The 19399-nt window shown below is 45.5% G+C and overlaps 1 protein-coding gene across 1 annotated transcript in view; it reads left to right on the forward strand.

The window, feature by feature from the left end:
- LOC140693687 (uncharacterized) overlaps nt 1-9995 on the forward strand; it is a 65953-nt gene extending 55958 nt beyond the window's left edge. The window contains exon 18 of the mRNA XM_072957395.1: nt 9737-9995. The gene's annotated coding sequence lies outside the window, so the exon portion shown is untranslated. The remainder of the gene's footprint in view (nt 1-9736) is intronic.
- Nucleotides 9996-19399: the final 9404 nt, after the last annotated feature.

Below are 19399 nucleotides of genomic sequence, written 5' to 3' on the forward strand. Positions count from 1 at the left end.
TCTGCTGAAACACCCGCACTCTCAGGACATGGATCCATTGGTTTCATGGGGGCTGAAATTCCTAGAAATGAAACCAACCCCAATGTGCACTTTACTGTCTGTCTCTTTTGCTCTTAGTACACTTTTGCAGAGCTACTTGTCTTTGTTAAAGGCTTATGCCATTTCTTCTCGAAGTAGGGTTTTATATGGCATTCATTCATCCTGTTGGAAGACTTGCAAGTCTATATCACGGACAAGGAATCCATTTGACTCCAAATCGGCATTTGGGTTAGGTCACGATATGCTCTTATTAATCAACATTAACGAATATAAATGCACGCCTCTGATTTCCGAATACAAGTGTGCTGAGTACATGCAAGCAGCGATACTGGGTCGATGCGTACTGAATGATCCTTGACATCACCTTGAGTATTTCCTTTTGAGTAATCATGGTTCGCTTGGTATATGTCAGCCAACCGTACCCTTTGGGTGCATGTTTGTTTGTTTGATTTTTGTTGGTCTGCTTCTCGTTTGTTTTGCAAACACGTCAGGCCATGCATCTCTCCGTTCGCTTCAAACAGAGAGTCATATAAGCTGATTCACTTAAGATAGTGCTTCCAATCACCTATGATTTCCTGCTTCCCTCTCCCATCTTTAGGGTATTGATGTCCTCCTTGCCTTCTTCTGGTTTCTTCTTTGCCACTCATGCTCTTCTTGCATTTCCAATAATGGTTTTCTTCTTTCCATTTCATCTTGCTGCTTTTCTATTCAGGGGAGAATTCTCAACCTTTCTTGTAGGATAAGTTTCGAACTGCTGAATTCTTTTAAGTTTTGCCGGTCTGTGGAATTCTCTAGCTCTGCCGTTATTAGAAATGGCGGTCATGTGGCCTAGGCTACTATAGATGGCCACATTTTGCCCTTCAGGGTTTGGTCTATGTCCTGGCACTCCTCCCTGTCCTGCAATATTGCTGCCGATATATCAGCTGAAACCCCTCTGGAGGTTCTCTTCTGACAATGTTGCTTTCCTCCAGGGGCATTTTAAATCCCTGGGATGCTCATGAACTTCGTTGATTTGAATCATACAGCTGCTGGTAGGTCTATTGGGATTCCACCTCCTTTGGACGCTGTGTACTTCCTGAATTCGCATAGATGATTCTTTCTAGGCTTTCAGCAAGTTTCAGTCTGATTTTTCTACAGATAACTTTTCAGACATTTTTTGTTTCTTTACCTCTTGCTTTTCCATCTGGGACTCTTACGAATGCTAGTCTTTCATGCCTTGTCTTACCCCAGGATTCAACAGCAATGTTTTCATTGGTTTGCACTTGCTTTCCTATGTCTGCTTCTGACCGAGGGTTTACTGTTCCCCTGTCTTCACATTCATTCACGCGTCCCTCTGCATTATTTGGTCTGCTTAGGACTGAATTTTAGCCCTGATATTATCTCATCCACTGAGTTTTCTGATACTATTTGTTTCGCCTTTAGGCTTTCTCTTCCCCTTTTCTGGTATTCTGCCTTTTATGATTCTGAGACACTGTTGTTCTTCAGTGTTTCCCTCACCTCCATTTTCAATTATTTCTCTGGATTGCGTTTTGCAGTCTAGGTTTTTGAAAGCTTATGTTTTGGGCCTTCAATCTCTTTGGAACTGAAAATGGTATTTCCTGTTTCTTTCATTGCACTTCTTCACCTCTACTGGTCAGGTAATATCAGGTATCTAATGTAGACTTCTAGGGCTTTCTTAAGTGAAAAATTTGGAATCTTGGCTCTATGCAATTCCATGGGATTTCTGTGAGGACAGTTTCTCCTAGACATTGATGCCATGTCCTGTTCCTGTGTTTGTTGTCTGGTATATCTCCAATTGCTGGTGTTGCCTTTATTGTGATGAACACCCCATACTATTTCGATTAGCATAACCGTAGTTTGATTACGCTTATCTCACAATTCTAAAAGTGCACAGGACACTTCCTCTGGTGGAAATGAAGCTTCTAAAGGTTCTCAGCTCTGCATTCTGCTCCATGTCACTTTGGAGTGTTTCCAAAACTGCAAACTGAGAGTGCGCTTGTGCTTTGTAGTGCCACGGGAATGTCCCAATGAAACCAGTTCTTCCCAGAGCTTCTCTGCCTACAGAAACACCAGTGGAAGCATATCAATGGATGTCACACGTCAGGGCCAGTGGAATGATCCCGCAGACCGACCTTGGTGTCCTCGGTGCCGTACCGTGCCGGTGCCATCCAAAATGGAGCATCTGCTTTTGGGAGATAATGCTGAAGGAAATGCTTCATCTTCTCACGCTGTGGACTTGGACCACTCTTACTTGTCCTCTCATCCTTGTGGCACGGGTGCACGAAGGCAACTAAAGAGCTGTTGCGCATCCTGTGCCTCAAACCAAACCATAATCCCAGCCCAGGTTATGAATGTAGCAGATCCTAAGGCTTTTCATTCTGATTTCAAACCCAAGGCCCCCTGGATCCCTCAGACCAAATGCACGATGTCTCTGATTCAGCCCCACACGTGCTCTATTGGCAAAATGCCCAATTGGTCCCTGGTCCTGCAGATGCACTGGGTGTGGCCATGGGACATATCGATAATCTCAACCGCGCGTGCCGGTGTGGTGGCCTTCTCACTGGGGTCACAGGTCGGTTTGCTCTCTTGATAGGACACACCACATCCCACAACGCACTCCAGATCCCTGAGACTCAGCGTGTGCCATCATCCATAGCCCTATCCCTCCCTGACCGCTGCCTCTGCTACGTCAAATTTGGCAGCTCGGATCTTGGTCTCAGAATCAACTGTGGGGATATTTTGCGCTGGTTTCTTTGAGTTCTGTCAGCCAAGCATCTGCTCTGCACTCTTCTAACACTCAGCGCATCACCTTCAATCCCATGTCTCCTGTCCGCTTGAGAGTGTGCGTCCAAGTTAAACAGAGTTTCACCTTTGCTGCTCCATCACCAGGGGTCAGACCTTGCATTGGTTTCCATTCCCTGCTTTGCCTTCTCCTGCTTCCAGGGGTTCTGAGGCCTTATCCTGTCTTTGGGAGTAACAGACCTCTCTTCGGCAAGTGTCCTGTGCCAAGGGCTGGGTGAGTGGATGTTTCCATTGCTGTGTACATGGGAGCGAGTGAGCGCAGTTGGTAATGCTTCTCTGCCAACTGGGCATCGATGAATCACCACTTTCCAGATACACTTCCCAGATATGTGATTTTTGTTTAGCTCTGTGTTTCTATACAGCCATGGTGGGAGGGATTTTCCGAAGACTCCAGTTTTGACATTGTGTTGATCTCTCATTTGCAGCCTTTAAAAAGTTTAATAGATTTGATTTCCATGTTTTGAGAGTTATACGAAAATGAAGTTAGTTTTTGAAACATCCTAAATCGACCTAGAAGCCAGACTTGTCAATTTCGGTAACATTTTGTCAGTTCTAAGGAAAACATAGACAGATAGAATGCAAAGTAGCAGTCCAAACTGTAAAAGGGGTCATGTCAACTCTTTACTGTTGAAGCCTCCGAAACCAACAGGAACCATGAAATAGCTATTGGAAACATGATATAACCCCCAACCTTGTTTTCACTTGTGCATGTGGTGCAATTTACTCCCAATGACACCTACTGGCCAATGTTGGCATTTCAAGGGGTAACATCCCTCTCTAGGAAAATACAAGAGGAAACAAACCAAATATATACATTTTGGTTTGAATCCAAAATCACCTAGAGGCATTATAGCTTTGAGAACCCTGCTGCAGCTATGCTAGTCTATTGAGAACCAGGTGTTCTTCTATCAGTGATGAGAACGCTTAATCATCCGATCATGTTGGGTAAAGCAATTTAAAGCAACCGAGTCTGCACCCCCATGATATAGTGCCCACGGGGGCTTGACTCAATGAAAGAATGTCCACATAAGCTGTGTCTTTAATGTCATTGGCGACTTTTACAGTTCCGTTCACTATCTGACTTATAATATTTACCTATACTGTCTTGAAAAACTGAGGCCAAATACATATACAAGTTCAGTCAAAGAGTCCCCTCACTTACCACACTCCCTTCACCCCAGAGAAGACACAAACCCAGCATTTGCTGAATCTAGTGGAAGGCCATCGTTTCTTTGTGTGAGGTAATTATTCATACGCTATCTACTTCAGTCGAGAATTTTAGACCTTTAAGGAATTCACTGTTGTTCACAGAGGGTAAAGCTGGAGGAACTCTGATTCGAGGAGGGGCTTGCCATTCTCGAACTGGCTTCATTGCAGCTCAGGTACTGATCCTTCCAAATGGATGCCTGAGTGGAGGGGAGGGAAGAGCAAGTGCTTGTTATCTAGGCCCAAACCTGGGAAAAAGCTTACCTGGTCTTGGTGCACTTTGGTCTGAATGGCTTGGAAATGCCCCTTGGGGCGTGTGGATTCTCACGACCTCTTCCAAGAACATGAGCGTTTTGATCACCTCTGCCATCTCTTCTCTTTTAGATGTCAGGGATCTTGGACCCGTTCTTGGAGCAGAGAATTGAGGAATTTCCTCAAGTCCACGTTGGCACTCCGTATGTTTCTGCCAGTATCAGCTTGGTTCAGTAGGTCTCATGAATGTCTTTCGAGCCTGGTATCCTCTACAGCTGTCTCCAGGCCAGTAATCTCCATTGTAGCAGAACATCTCTCATCAATGTGTTCGCATCTCTCCTCAATCCGTGCAGCCAGCTTTTCGGCCAGCTTCTCTTCGTATCTCCCATACAGTCGACTTCAACAGGACTGGGCATGTCTGAAAGTAGCTCGGAGCCTCACCAGTAAGCTGGTGGCAGGCAGATCTTCCACGGTCTGCCCTTTCAGGTTCTGGAAACTGACCCGTGAACTCAGGTCTTTGGGCAGCAGCAGTATCTCGAACTGACAGAGCTTCCCGGACCAAAGACCTAAGCTAAGCTCCACAGAGGGCGGCAGCCCCTCCATCACACTGATCCACCCACAGAACTCTGCCCGGTTACCTAGGATCCACCGGCCACAACAAGCCTCGCGGTACACACCAACATTCCACCTGGAATCCAACGGGTAACTGCCATCCCCAATGGCTGCTGCACCTTGTCAGTGTTGGGGGAGGGGCTGCATCCGACGAGAGGTTCCTAAGCTAAATGTGATTCTACCCACTAGCGTCCCATGGGCCTTTGTTCTTCCCTCTTTCCTTTTCTTCAGATCTGTATGCACAGTACCATCGGAGGCAAGTGTGTCCATTTTCTGTTGATGGTTTCACACGTCTTTAAACTTTCTAACAGTTCACAGTACACAGAGACCCTCTAAAGGAAACTTATGTTCCTGTAATATCTGTCCACCCAGAATACATTTCCGTCGGTTGATTTCTGCTGAAACACCCGCACTCTCAGGACATGGATCCATTGGTTTCATGGGGGCTGAAATTCCTAGAAATGAAACCAACCCCAATGTGCACTTTACTGTCTGTCTCTTTTGCTCTTAGTACACTTTTGCAGAGCTACTTGTCTTTGTTAAAGGCTTATGCCATTTCTTCTCGAAGTAGGGTTTTATATGGCATTCATTCATCCTGTTGGAAGACTTGCAAGTCTATATCACGGACAAGGAATCCATTTGACTCCAAATCGGCATTTGGGTTAGGTCACGATATGCTCTTATTAATCAACATTAACGAATATAAATGCACGCCTCTGATTTCCGAATACAAGTGTGCTGAGTACATGCAAGCAGCGATACTGGGTCGATGCGTACTGAATGATCCTTGACATCACCTTGAGTATTTCCTTTTGAGTAATCATGGTTCGCTTGGTATATGTCAGCCAACCGTACCCTTTGGGTGCATGTTTGTTTGTTTGATTTTTGTTGGTCTGCTTCTCGTTTGTTTTGCAAACACGTCAGGCCATGCATCTCTCCGTTCGCTTCAAACAGAGAGTCATATAAGCTGATTCACTTAAGATAGTGCTTCCAATCACCTATGATTTCCTGCTTCCCTCTCCCATCTTTAGGGTATTGATGTCCTCCTTGCCTTCTTCTGGTTTCTTCTTTGCCACTCATGCTCTTCTTGCATTTCCAATAATGGTTTTCTTCTTTCCATTTCATCTTGCTGCTTTTCTATTCAGGGGAGAATTCTCAACCTTTCTTGTAGGATAAGTTTCGAACTGCTGAATTCTTTTAAGATTTGCCGGTCTGTGGAATTCTCTAGCCCTGCCGTTATTAGAAATGGCGGTCATGTGGCCTAGGCTACTATAGATGGCCACATTTTGCCCTTCAGGGTTTGGTCTATGTCCTGGCACTCCTCCCTGTCCTGCAATATTGCTGCCGATATATCAGCTGAAACCCCTCTGGAGGTTCTCTTCTGACAATGTTGCTTTCCTCCAGGGGCATTTTAAATCCCTGGGATGCTCATGAACTTCGTTGATTTGAATCATACAGCTGCTGGTAGGTCTATTGGGATTCCACCTCCTTTGGACGCTGTGTACTTCCTGAATTCGCATAGATGATTCTTTCTAGGCTTTCAGCAAGTTTCAGTCTGATTTTTCTACAGATAACTTTTCAGACATTTTTTGTTTCTTTACCTCTTGCTTTTCCATCTGGGACTCTTACGAATGCTAGTCTTTCATGCCTTGTCTTACCCCAGGATTCAACAGCAATGTTTTCATTGGTTTGCACTTGCTTTCCTATGTCTGCTTCTGACCGAGGGTTTACTGTTCCCCTGTCTTCACATTCATTCACGCGTCCCTCTGCATTATTTGGTCTGCTTAGGACTGAATTTTAGCCCTGATATTATCTCATCCACTGAGTTTTCTGATACTATTTGTTTCGCCTTTAGGCTTTCTCTTCCCCTTTTCTGGTATTCTGCCTTTTATGATTCTGAGACACTGTTGTTCTTCAGTGTTTCCCTCACCTCCATTTTCAATTATTTCTCTGGATTGCGTTTTGCAGTCTAGGTTTTTGAAAGCTTATGTTTTGGGCCTTCAATCTCTTTGGAACTGAAAATGGTATTTCCTGTTTCTTTCATTGCACTTCTTCACCTCTACTGGTCAGGTAATATCAGGTATCTAATGTAGACTTCTAGGGCTTTGTTAAGTGAAAAATTTGGAATCTTGGCTCTATGCAATTCCATGGGATTTCTGTGAGGACAGTTTCTCCTAGACATTGATGCCATGTCCTGTTCCTGTGTTTGTTGTCTGGTATATCTCCAATTGCTGGTGTTGCCTTTATTGTGATGAACACCCCATACTATTTCGATTAGCATAACCGTAGTTTGATTACGCTTATCTCACAATTCTAAAAGTGCACAGGACACTTCCTCTGGTGGAAATGAAGCTTCTAAAGGTTCTCAGCTCTGCATTCTGCTCCATGTCACTTTGGAGTGTTTCCAAAACTGCAAACTGAGAGTGCGCTTGTGCTTTGTAGTGCCACGGGAATGTCCCAATGAAACCAGTTCTTCCCAGAGCTTCTCTGCCTACAGAAACACCAGTGGAAGCATATCAATGGATGTCACACGTCAGGGCCAGTGGAATGATCCCGCAGACCGACCTTGGTGTCCTCGGTGCCGTACCGTGCCGGTGCCATCCAAAATGGATCATCTGCTTTTGGGAGATAATGCTGAAGGAAATGCTTCATCTTCTCACGCTGTGGACTTGGACCACTCTTACTTGTCCTCTCATCCTTGTGGCACGGGTGCACGAAGGCAACTACAGAGCTGTTGCGTATCCTGTGCCTCAAACCAAACCATAATCCCAGCCCATGTTATGAATGTAGCAGATCCTAAGGCTTTTCATTCTGATTTCAAACCCAAGGCCACCTAGATCACTCAGACCAGATGCACGATATCTCTGATTCAGCCCCACACGTGCTCTATTGGCAAAATGCCCAATTGGTCCCTGGTCCTGCAGATGCACTGGGTGTGGCCATGGGACATATCGATAATCTCAACCGCGCGTGCCGGTGTGGTGGCCTTCTCACTGGGGTTACAGGTCGGTTTGCTCTCTTGATAGGACACACCACATCCCACAACGCACTCCAGATCCCTGAGACTCAGCGTGTGCCATCATCCATAGCCCTATCCCTCCCTGACCGCTGCCTCTGCTACGTCAAATTTGGCAGCTCGGATCTTGGTCTCAGAATCAACTGTGGGGATATTTTGCGCTGGTTTCTTTGAGTTCTGTCAGCCAAGCATCTGCTCTGCACTCTTCTAACACTCAGCGCATCACCTTCAATCCCATGTCTCCTGTCCGCTTGAGAGTGTGCGTCCAAGTTAAACAGAGTTTCACCTTTGCTGCTCCATCACCAGGGGTCAGACCTTGCATTGGTTTCCATTCCCTGCTTTGCCTTCTCCTGCTTCCAGGGGTTCTGAGGCCTTATCCTGTCTTTGGGAGTAACAGACCTCTCTTCGGCAAGTGTCCTGTGCCAAGGGCTGGGTGAGTGGATGTTTCCATTGCTGTGTACATGGGAGCGAGTGAGCGCAGTTGGTAATGCTTCTCTGCCAACTGGGCATCGATGAATCACCACTTTCCAGATACACTTCCCAGATATGTGATTTTTGTTTAGCTCTGTGTTTCTATACAGCCATGGTGGGAGGGATTTTCCGAAGACTCCAGTTTTGACATTGTGTTGATCTCTCATTTGCAGCCTTTAAAAAGTTTAATAGATTTGATTTCCATGTTTTGAGAGTTATACGAAAATGAAGTTAGTTTTTGAAACATCCTAAATCGACCTAGAAGCCAGACTTGTCAATTTCGGTAACATTTTGTCAGTTCTAAGGAAAACATAGACAGATAGAATGCAAAGTAGCAGTCCAAACTGTAAAAGGGGTCATGTCAACTCTTTACTGTTGAAGCCTCCGAAACCAACAGGAACCATGAAATAGCTATTGGAAACATGATATAACCCCCAACCTTGTTTTCACTTGTGCATGTGGTGCAATTTACTCCCAATGACACCTACTGGCCAATGTTGGCATTTCAAGGGGTAACATCCCTCTCTAGGAAAATACAAGAGGAAACAAACCAAATATATACATTTAGGTTTGAATCCAAAATCACCTAGAGGCATTATAGCTTTGAGAACCCTGCTGCAGCTATGCTAGTCTATTGAGAACCAGGTGTTCTTCTATCAGTGATGAGAACGCTTAATCATCCGATCATGTTGGGTAAAGCAATTTAAAGCAACCGAGTCTGCACCCCCATGATATAGTGCCCACGGGGGCTTGACTCAATGAAAGAATGTCCACATAAGCTGTGTCTTTAATGTCATTGGCGACTTTTACAGTTCCGTTCACTATCTGACTTATAATATTTACCTATACTGTCTTGAAAAACTGAGGCCAAATACATATACAAGTTCAGTCAAAGAGTCCCCTCACTTACCACACTCCCTTCACCCCAGAGAAGACACAAACCCAGCATTTGCTGAATCTAGTGGAAGGCCATCGTTTCTTTGTGTGAGGTAATTATTCATACGCTATCTACTTCAGTCGAGACTTTTAGACCTTTAAGGAATTCACTGTTGTTCACAGAGGGTAAAGCTGGAGGAACTCTGATTCGAGGAGGGGCTTGCCATTCTCGAACTGGCTTCATTGCAGCTCAGGTACTGATCCTTCCAAATGGATGCCTGAGTGGAGGGGAGGGAAGAGCAAGTGCTTGTTATCTAGGCCCAAACCTGGGAAAAAGCTTACCTGGTCTTGGTGCACTTTGGTCTGAATGGCTTGGAAATGCCCCTTGGGGCGTGTGGATTCTCACGACCTCTTCCAAGAACATGAGCGTTTTGATCACCTCTGCCATCTCTTCTCTTTTAGATGTCAGGGATCTTGGACCCGTTCTTGGAGCAGAGAATTGAGGAATTTCCTCAAGTCCACGTTGGCACTCCGTATGTTTCTGCCAGTATCAGCGTGGTTCAGTAGGTCTCATGAATGTCTTTCAAGCCTGGTATCCTCTACAGCTGTCTCCAGGCCAGTAATCTCCATTGTAGCAGAACATCTCTCATCAATGTGTTCGCATCTCTCCTCAATCCGTGCAGCCAGCTTTTCGGCCAGCTTCTCTTCGTATCTCCCATACAGTCGACTTCAACAGGACTGGGCATGTCTGAAAGTAGCTCGGAGCCTCACCAGTAAGCTGGTGGCAGGCAGATCTTCCACGGTCTGCCCTTTCAGGTTCTGGAAACTGACCCGTGAACTCAGGTCTTTGGGCAGCAGCAGTATCTCGAACTGACAGAGCTTCCCGGACCAAAGACCTAAGCTGAGCTCCACAGAGAGTGGCAGCCCCTCCATCACACGGATCCAACCACAGAACTCTGCCCGGTTACCTAGGATCCACCGGCCACAACAAGCCTCGCGGTACAAACCAACATTCCACCTGGAATCCAACCGGTAACTGCCATCCCCAAAGGCTGCTGCATCTTGTCAGTGTTGGGGGAGGGGCTGCATCCGACGAGAGGTTCCTAAGCTAAATGTGATTCTACCCACTAGCGTCCAATGGGCCTTTGTACTTCCCTCTTTCCTTTTCTTCAGATCTGTATGCACAGTACCAACGGAGGCAAGTGTGTCCATTTTCAGTTGATGGTTTCACACGTCTTTAAACTTTCTAACAGTTCACAGTACCCAGAGACCCTCTAAAGGAAACTTATGTTCCAGTAATATCCGTACACCCGGAATACATTTCCGTCGGTTGATTTCTGCTGAAACACCCGCACTCTCAGGACATGGATCCATTGGTTTCATGGGGGCTGAAATTCCTAGAAATGAAACCAACCCCAATGTGCACTTTACTGTCTGTCTCTTTTGCTCTTAGTACACTTTTGCAGAGCTACTTGTCTTTGTTAAAGGCTTATGCCATTTCTTCTCGAAGTAGGGTTTTATATGGCATTCATTCATCCTGTTGGAAGACTTGCAAGTCTATATCACGGACAAGGAATCCATTTGACTCCAAATCGGCATTTGGGTTAGGTCACGATATGCTCTTATTAATCAACATTAACGAATATAAATGCACGCCTCTGATTTCCGAATACAAGTGTGCTGAGTACATGCAAGCAGCGATACTGGGTCGATGCGTACTGAATGATCCTTGACATCACCTTGAGTATTTCCTTTTGAGTAATCATGGTTCGCTTGGTATATGTCAGCCAACCGTACCCTTTGGGTGCATGTTTGTTTGTTTGATTTTTGTTGGTCTGCTTCTCGTTTGTTTTGCAAACACGTCAGGCCATGCATCTCTCCGTTCGCTTCAAACAGAGAGTCATATAAGCTGATTCACTTAAGATAGTGCTTCCAATCACCTATGATTTCCTGCTTCCCTCTCCCATCTTTAGGGTATTGATGTCCTCCTTGCCTTCTTCTGGTTTCTTCTTTGCCACTCATGCTCTTCTTGCATTTCCAATAATGGTTTTCTTCTTTCCATTTCATCTTGCTGCTTTTCTATTCAGGGGAGAATTCTCAACCTTTCTTGTAGGATAAGTTTCGAACTGCTGAATTCTTTTAAGTTTTGCCGGTCTGTGGAATTCTCTAGCTCTGCCGTTATTAGAAATGGCGGTCATGTGGCCTAGGCTACTATAGATGGCCACATTTTGCCCTTCAGGGTTTGGTCTATGTCCTGGCACTCCTCCCTGTCCTGCAATATTGCTGCCGATATATCAGCTGAAACCCCTCTGGAGGTTCTCTTCTGACAATGTTGCTTTCCTCCAGGGGCATTTTAAATCCCTGGGATGCTCATGAACTTCGTTGATTTGAATCATACAGCTGCTGGTAGGTCTATTGGGATTCCACCTCCTTTGGACGCTGTGTACTTCCTGAATTCGCATAGATGATTCTTTCTAGGCTTTCAGCAAGTTTCAGTCTGATTTTTCTACAGATAACTTTTCAGACATTTTTTGTTTCTTTACCTCTTGCTTTTCCATCTGGGACTCTTACGAATGCTAGTCTTTCATGCCTTGTCTTACCCCAGGATTCAACAGCAATGTTTTCATTGGTTTGCACTTGCTTTCCTATGTCTGCTTCTGACCGAGGGTTTACTGTTCCCCTGTCTTCACATTCATTCACGCGTCCCTCTGCATTATTTGGTCTGCTTAGGACTGAATTTTAGCCCTGATATTATCTCATCCACTGAGTTTTCTGATACTATTTGTTTCGCCTTTAGGCTTTCTCTTCCCCTTTTCTGGTATTCTGCCTTTTATGATTCTGAGACACTGTTGTTCTTCAGTGTTTCCCTCACCTCCATTTTCAATTATTTCTCTGGATTGCGTTTTGCAGTCTAGGTTTTTGAAAGCTTATGTTTTGGGCCTTCAATCTCTTTGGAACTGAAAATGGTATTTCCTGTTTCTTTCATTGCACTTCTTCACCTCTACTGGTCAGGTAATATCAGGTATCTAATGTAGACTTCTAGGGCTTTGTTAAGTGAAAAATTTGGAATCTTGGCTCTATGCAATTCCATGGGATTTCTGTGAGGACAGTTTCTCCTAGACATTGATGCCATGTCCTGTTCCTGTGTTTGTTGTCTGGTATATCTCCAATTGCTGGTGTTGCCTTTATTGTGATGAACACCCCATACTATTTCGATTAGCATAACCGTAGTTTGATTACGCTTATCTCACAATTCTAAAAGTGCACAGGACACTTCCTCTGGTGGAAATGAAGCTTCTAAAGGTTCTCAGCTCTGCATTCTGCTCCATGTCACTTTGGAGTGTTTCCAAAACTGCAAACTGAGAGTGCGCTTGTGCTTTGTAGTGCCACGGGAATGTCCCAATGAAACCAGTTCTTCCCAGAGCTTCTCTGCCTACAGAAACACCAGTGGAAGCATATCAATGGATGTCACACGTCAGGGCCAGTGGAATGATCCCGCAGACCGACCTTGGTGTCCTCGGTGCCGTACCGTGCCGGTGCCATCCAAAATGGAGCATCTGCTTTTGGGAGATAATGCTGAAGGAAATGCTTCATCTTCTCACGCTGTGGACTTGGACCACTCTTACTTGTCCTCTCATCCTTGTGGCACGGGTGCACGAAGGCAACTAAAGAGCTGTTGCGCATCCTGTGCCTCAAACCAAACCATAATCCCAGCCCAGGTTATGAATGTAGCAGATCCTAAGGCTTTTCATTCTGATTTCAAACCCAAGGCCCCCTGGATCCCTCAGACCAAATGCACGATGTCTCTGATTCAGCCCCACACGTGCTCTATTGGCAAAATGCCCAATTGGTCCCTGGTCCTGCAGATGCACTGGGTGTGGCCATGGGACATATCGATAATCTCAACCGCGCGTGCCGGTGTGGTGGCCTTCTCACTGGGGTCACAGGTCGGTTTGCTCTCTTGATAGGACACACCACATCCCACAACGCACTCCAGATCCCTGAGACTCAGCGTGTGCCATCATCCATAGCCCTATCCCTCCCTGACCGCTGCCTCTGCTACGTCAAATTTGGCAGCTCGGATCTTGGTCTCAGAATCAACTGTGGGGATATTTTGCGCTGGTTTCTTTGAGTTCTGTCAGCCAAGCATCTGCTCTGCACTCTTCTAACACTCAGCGCATCACCTTCAATCCCATGTCTCCTGTCCGCTTGAGAGTGTGCGTCCAAGTTAAACAGAGTTTCACCTTTGCTGCTCCATCACCAGGGGTCAGACCTTGCATTGGTTTCCATTCCCTGCTTTGCCTTCTCCTGCTTCCAGGGGTTCTGAGGCCTTATCCTGTCTTTGGGAGTAACAGACCTCTCTTCGGCAAGTGTCCTGTGCCAAGGGCTGGGTGAGTGGATGTTTCCATTGCTGTGTACATGGGAGCGAGTGAGCGCAGTTGGTAATGCTTCTCTGCCAACTGGGCATCGATGAATCACCACTTTCCAGATACACTTCCCAGATATGTGATTTTTGTTTAGCTCTGTGTTTCTATACAGCCATGGTGGGAGGGATTTTCCGAAGACTCCAGTTTTGACATTGTGTTGATCTCTCATTTGCAGCCTTTAAAAAGTTTAATAGATTTGATTTCCATGTTTTGAGAGTTATACGAAAATGAAGTTAGTTTTTGAAACATCCTAAATCGACCTAGAAGCCAGACTTGTCAATTTCGGTAACATTTTGTCAGTTCTAAGGAAAACATAGACAGATAGAATGCAAAGTAGCAGTCCAAACTGTAAAAGGGGTCATGTCAACTCTTTACTGTTGAAGCCTCCGAAACCAACAGGAACCATGAAATAGCTATTGGAAACATGATATAACCCCCAACCTTGTTTTCACTTGTGCATGTGGTGCAATTTACTCCCAATGACACCTACTGGCCAATGTTGGCATTTCAAGGGGTAACATCCCTCTCTAGGAAAATACAAGAGGAAACAAACCAAATATATACATTTAGGTTTGAATCCAAAATCACCTAGAGGCATTATAGCTTTGAGAACCCTGCTGCAGCTATGCTAGTCTATTGAGAACCAGGTGTTCTTCTATCAGTGATGAGAACGCTTAATCATCCGATCATGTTGGGTAAAGCAATTTAAAGCAACCGAGTCTGCACCCCCATGATATAGTGCCCACGGGGGCTTGACTCAATGAAAGAATGTCCACATAAGCTGTGTCTTTAATGTCATTGGCGACTTTTACAGTTCCGTTCACTATCTGACTTATAATATTTACCTATACTGTCTTGAAAAACTGAGGCCAAATACATATACAAGTTCAGTCAAAGAGTCCCCTCACTTACCACACTCCCTTCACCCCAGAGAAGACACAAACCCAGCATTTGCTGAATCTAGTGGAAGGCCATCGTTTCTTTGTGTGAGGTAATTATTCATACGCTATCTACTTCAGTCGAGACTTTTAGACCTTTAAGGAATTCACTGTTGTTCACAGAGGGTAAAGCTGGAGGAACTCTGATTCGAGGAGGGGCTTGCCATTCTCGAACTGGCTTCATTGCAGCTCAGGTACTGATCCTTCCAAATGGATGCCTGAGTGGAGGGGAGGGAAGAGCAAGTGCTTGTTATCTAGGCCCAAACCTGGGAAAAAGCTTACCTGGTCTTGGTGCACTTTGGTCTGAATGGCTTGGAAATGCCCCTTGGGGCGTGTGGATTCTCACGACCTCTTCCAAGAACATGAGCGTTTTGATCACCTCTGCCATCTCTTCTCTTTTAGATGTCAGGGATCTTGGACCCGTTCTTGGAGCAGAGAATTGAGGAATTTCCTCAAGTCCACGTTGGCACTCCGTATGTTTCTGCCAGTATCAGCTTGGTTCAGTAGGTCTCATGAATGTCTTTCGAGCCTGGTATCCTCTACAGCTGTCTCCAGGCCAGTAATCTCCATTGTAGCAGAACATCTCTCATCAATGTGTTCGCATCTCTCCTCAATCCGTGCAGCCAGCTTTTCGGCCAGCTTCTCTTCGTATCTCCCATACAGTCGACTTCAACAGGACTGGGCATGTCTGAAAGTAGCTCGGAGCCTCACCAGTAAGCTGGTGGCAGGCAGATCTTCCACGGTCTGCCCTTTCAGGTTCTGGAAACTGACCCGTGAACTCAGGTCTTTGGGCAGCAGCAGTATCTCGAACTGACAGAGCTTCCCGGACCAAAGACCTAAGCTAAGCTCCACAGAGGGCGGCAGCCCCTCCATCACACTGATCCACCCACAGAACTCTGCCCGGTTACCTAGGATCCACCGGCCACAACAAGCCTCGCGGTACACACCAACATTCCACCTGGAATCCAACGGGTAACTGCCATCCCCAATGGCTGCTGCACCTTGTCAGTGTTGGGGGAGGGGCTGCATCCGACGAGAGGTTCCTAAGCTAAATGTGATTCTACCCACTAGCGTCCCATGGGCCTTTGTTCTTCCCTCTTTCCTTTTCTTCAGATCTGTATGCACAGTACCATCGGAGGCAAGTGTGTCCATTTTCTGTTGATGGTTTCACACGTCTTTAAACTTTCTAACAGTTCACAGTACACAGAGACCCTCTAAAGGAAACTTATGTTCCTGTAATATCTGTCCACCCAGAATACATAACCGTCGGTTGATTTCTGCTGAAACACCCGCACTCTCAGGACATGGATCCATTGGTTTCATGGGGGCTGAAATTCCTAGAAATGAAACCAACCCCAATGTGCACTTTACTGTCTGTCTCTTTTGCTCTTAGTACACTTTTGCAGAGCTACTTGTCTTTGTTAAAGGCTTATGCCATTTCTTCTCGAAGTAGGGTTTTATATGGCATTCATTCATCCTGTTGGAAGACTTGCAAGTCTATATCACGGACAAGGAATCCATTTGACTCCAAATCGGCATTTGGGTTAGGTCACGATATGCTCTTATTAATCAACATTAACGAATATAAATGCACGCCTCTGATTTCCGAATACAAGTGTGCTGAGTACATGCAAGCAGCGATACTGGGTCGATGCGTACTGAATGATCCTTGACATCACCTTGAGTATTTCCTTTTGAGTAATCATGGTTCGCTTGGTATATGTCAGCCAACCGTACCCTTTGGGTGCATGTTTGTTTGTTTGATTTTTGTTGGTCTGCTTCTCGTTTGTTTTGCAAACACGTCAGGCCATGCATCTCTCCGTTCGCTTCAAACAGAGAGTCATATAAGCTGATTCACTTAAGATAGTGCTTCCAATCACCTATGATTTCCTGCTTCCCTCTCCCATCTTTAGGGTATTGATGTCCTCCTTGCCTTCTTCTGGTTTCTTCTTTGCCACTCATGCTCTTCTTGCATTTCCAATAATGGTTTTCTTCTTTCCATTTCATCTTGCTGCTTTTCTATTCAGGGGAGAATTCTCAACCTTTCTTGTAGGATAAGTTTCGAACTGCTGAATTCTTTTAAGATTTGCCGGTCTGTGGAATTCTCTAGCCCTGCCGTTATTAGAAATGGCGGTCATGTGGCCTAGGCTACTATAGATGGCCACATTTTGCCCTTCAGGGTTTGGTCTATGTCCTGGCACTCCTCCCTGTCCTGCAATATTGCTGCCGATATATCAGCTGAAACCCCTCTGGAGGTTCTCTTCTGACAATGTTGCTTTCCTCCAGGGGCATTTTAAATCCCTGGGATGCTCATGAACTTCGTTGATTTGAATCATACAGCTGCTGGTAGGTCTATTGGGATTCCACCTCCTTTGGACGCTGTGTACTTCCTGAATTCGCATAGATGATTCTTTCTAGGCTTTCAGCAAGTTTCAGTCTGATTTTTCTACAGATAACTTTTCAGACATTTTTTGTTTCTTTACCTCTTGCTTTTCCATCTGGGACTCTTACGAATGCTAGTCTTTCATGCCTTGTCTTACCCCAGGATTCAACAGCAATGTTTTCATTGGTTTGCACTTGCTTTCCTATGTCTGCTTCTGACCGAGGGTTTACTGTTCCCCTGTCTTCACATTCATTCACGCGTCCCTCTGCATTATTTGGTCTGCTTAGGACTGAATTTTAGCCCTGATATTATCTCATCCACTGAGTTTTCTGATACTATTTGTTTCGCCTTTAGGCTTTCTCTTCCCCTTTTCTGGTATTCTGCCTTTTATGATTCTGAGACACTGTTGTTCTTCAGTGTTTCCCTCACCTCCATTTTCAATTATTTCTCTGGATTGCGTTTTGCAGTCTAGGTTTTTGAAAGCTTATGTTTTGGGCCTTCAATCTCTTTGGAACTGAAAATGGTATTTCCTGTTTCTTTCATTGCACTTCTTCACCTCTACTGGTCAGGTAATATCAGGTATCTAATGTAGACTTCTAGGGCTTTCTTAAGTGAAAAATTTGGAATCTTGGCTCTATGCAATTCCATGGGATTTCTGTGAGGACAGTTTCTCCTAGACATTGATGCCATGTCCTGTTCCTGTGTTTGTTGTCTGGTATATCTCCAATTGCTGGTGTTGCCTTTATTGTGATGAACACCCCATACTATTTCGATTAGCATAACCGTAGTTTGATTACGCTTATCTCACAATTCTAAAAGTGCACAGGACACTTCCTCTGGTGGAAATGAAGCTTCTAAAGGTTCTCAGCTCTGCATTCTGCTCCATGTCACTTTGGAGTGTTTCCAAAACTGCAAACTGAGAGTGCGCTTGTGCTTTGTAGTGCCACGGGAATGTCCCAATGAAACCAGTTCTTCCCAGAGCTTCTCTGCCTACAGAAACACCAGTGGAAGCATATCAATGGATGTCACACGTCAGGGCCAGTGGAATGATCCCGCAGACCGACCTTGGTGTCCTCGGTGCCGTACCGTGCCGGTGCCATCCAAAATGGATCATCTGCTTTTGGGAGATAATGCTGAAGGAAATGCTTCATCTTCTCACGCTGTGGACTTGGACCACTCTTACTTGTCCTCTCATCCTTGTGGCACGGGTGCACGAAGGCAACTACAGAGCTGTTGCGTATCCTGTGCCTCAAACCAAACCATAATCCCAGCCCATGTTATGAATGTAGCAGATCCTAAGGCTTTTCATTCTGATTTCAAACCCAAGGCCACCTAGATCACTCAGACCAGATGCACGATATCTCTGATTCAGCCCCACACGTGCTCTATTGGCAAAATGCCCAATTGGTCCCTGGTCCTGCAGATGCACTGGGTGTGGCCATGGGACATATCGATAATCTCAACCGCGCGTGCCGGTGTGGTGGCCTTCTCACTGGGGTTACAGGTCGGTTTGCTCTCTTGATAGGACACACCACATCCCACAACGCACTCCAGATCCCTGAGACTCAGCGTGTGCCATCATCCATAGCCCTATCCCTCCCTGACCGCTGCCTCTGCTACGTCAAATTTGGCAGCTCGGATCTTGGTCTCAGAATCAACTGTGGGGATATTTTGCGCTGGTTTCTTTGAGTTCTGTCAGCCAAGCATCTGCTCTGCACTCTTCTAACACTCAGCGCATCACCTTCAATCCCATGTCTCCTGTCCGCTTGAGAGTGTGCGTCCAAGTTAAACAGAGTTTCACCTTTGCTGCTCCATCACCAGGGGTCAGACCTTGCATTGGTTTCCATTCCCTGCTTTGCCTTCTCCTGCTTCCAGGGGTTCTGAGGCCTTATCCTGTCTTTGGGAGTAACAGACCTCTCTTCGGCAAGTGTCCTGTGCCAAGGGCTGGGTGAGTGGATGTTTCCATTGCTGTGTACATGGGAGCGAGTGAGCGCAGTTGGTAATGCTTCTCTGCCAACTGGGCATCGATGAATCACCACTTTCCAGATACACTTCCCAGATATGTGATTTTTGTTTAGCTCTGTGTTTCTATACAGCCATGGTGGGAGGGATTTTCCGAAGACTCCAGTTTTGACATTGTGTTGATCTCTCATTTGCAGCCTTTAAAAAGTTTAATAGATTTGATTTCCATGTTTTGAGAGTTATACGAAAATGAAGTTAGTTTTTGAAACATCCTAAATCGACCTAGAAGCCAGACTTGTCAATTTCGGTAACATTTTGTCAGTTCTAAGGAAAACATAGACAGATAGAATGCAAAGTAGCAGTCCAAACTGTAAAAGGGGTCATGTCAACTCTTTACTGTTGAAGCCTCCGAAAC

Source organism: Vicugna pacos, unplaced genomic scaffold, assembly GCF_048564905.1.
Source record: "Vicugna pacos unplaced genomic scaffold, VicPac4 scaffold_20, whole genome shotgun sequence".
NCBI classification, from domain to species: Eukaryota; Metazoa; Chordata; class Mammalia; order Artiodactyla; family Camelidae; genus Vicugna; species Vicugna pacos.